Raw genomic sequence first — 1,293 nt, forward strand, 5'->3', positions numbered from 1 at the left:
CACGGGAACCGTATCCTCGGTCCAGCGAGCGACTGCCACGCCCGACCGAAAGCCCCCACCGTCCTCCATCCCAAAAAGCCTGTAAAACAGCGAGGAAGCTCCTTTTCCCTGCGGTGCTGCTGGAAGCAAAAGTTTTCGTTTTGTAGGCGTTGACCGTTAAATACAAGCGGGGTCGAGAACACAAATCTATAGATAGCAATTAAAGTGACAAGGTAAATGCAGCATAACCACCTGATGGATCAGCAAATTGCAGAGTTTATTCATCCCTGCGAGGGAGTTAATGAACATGGTAGTGTATTTTCCAGCATGGAAAAGTTGGAAAAGTGAGAAAAGAAGTGAAAGAAAGGGAGGAGAGTGTAGAAGGATAAGGTGTCGAATGCAGAATACTAGTACCCTGGATATGATGAAAAAAGGGAGATCAAATAAGCACTAGCACCAATCTTGACTGGAAGCAGTAAGGAGGAAGAGGTGGTTCCTGTTCCGTATTGTCATCTAGCACAAAGAGATACCTCGGGCCAGTAACTCCTGCAAATCCTCTAGGGGTGGAGCCTTACGCCCGCGACCAGCCCCGACCCTGGGGACACTGCAGCCAGCTGTGAGGGACGGGGAAGTTGAAAGTCTGGTGCCCAGCCCTTCTCCCTGCATGTTAGGGCTGTTGTCGCAGGCAGGGCTGTTGTCGCAGGGAATCTGTCCTCAGCCTGTATTTAGTTTTTCGCTTTTCGGCGTCTGCTACCGACCGGGAGAAGGACTTTTGTGCCTCGAAGTGCTCTGCTTTTCCTAGCTGCACTAGTTCAGTAGGAGATAAGTTATCCACAATCTATCCTTGGTGTAAACACCTCCTTCTCTCTTGCGAGGAGCTGGGCAATAAATCCATGGGACAACTGAGAACGGATCGCCCGTGCTGTCGCCTGCCTGGATCCACAGCGCTGCCGCGGTCTGCACCAGTTCTTTGATATTTAACTCCACCTACAGGCGCGCATCGACCCTTGCCTGCAGCCAGCAAAAGTGTTCTCGAAAGGTGCTTTCTTCACTTGTATTACAAAAATGCTCGCAGTTTAGTTGATCCAGCAAGAGCCAACAGTGATATTCACAAAGAAATAAGATTATATAGGCTGGAGGGGGAAGGATTACCCACATAAGTTAACATCAGCCTTCACTAGAATAGATCTTCAAGCATTCATCACATCTTAATCACTGGAGTTTTTTCCTCACTACATGGGATTTTTCACGTCTGCCAGGTAAATTTGACCTCCAAGTCAAAAACACAGCACTGAGAAATATTCTGACACCCCC

This window comes from Corvus brachyrhynchos, unplaced genomic scaffold (assembly GCF_000691975.1).
Source record: "Corvus brachyrhynchos isolate BGI_N302 unplaced genomic scaffold, ASM69197v1 scaffold105, whole genome shotgun sequence".
Taxonomy (NCBI): Eukaryota; Metazoa; Chordata; class Aves; order Passeriformes; family Corvidae; genus Corvus; species Corvus brachyrhynchos.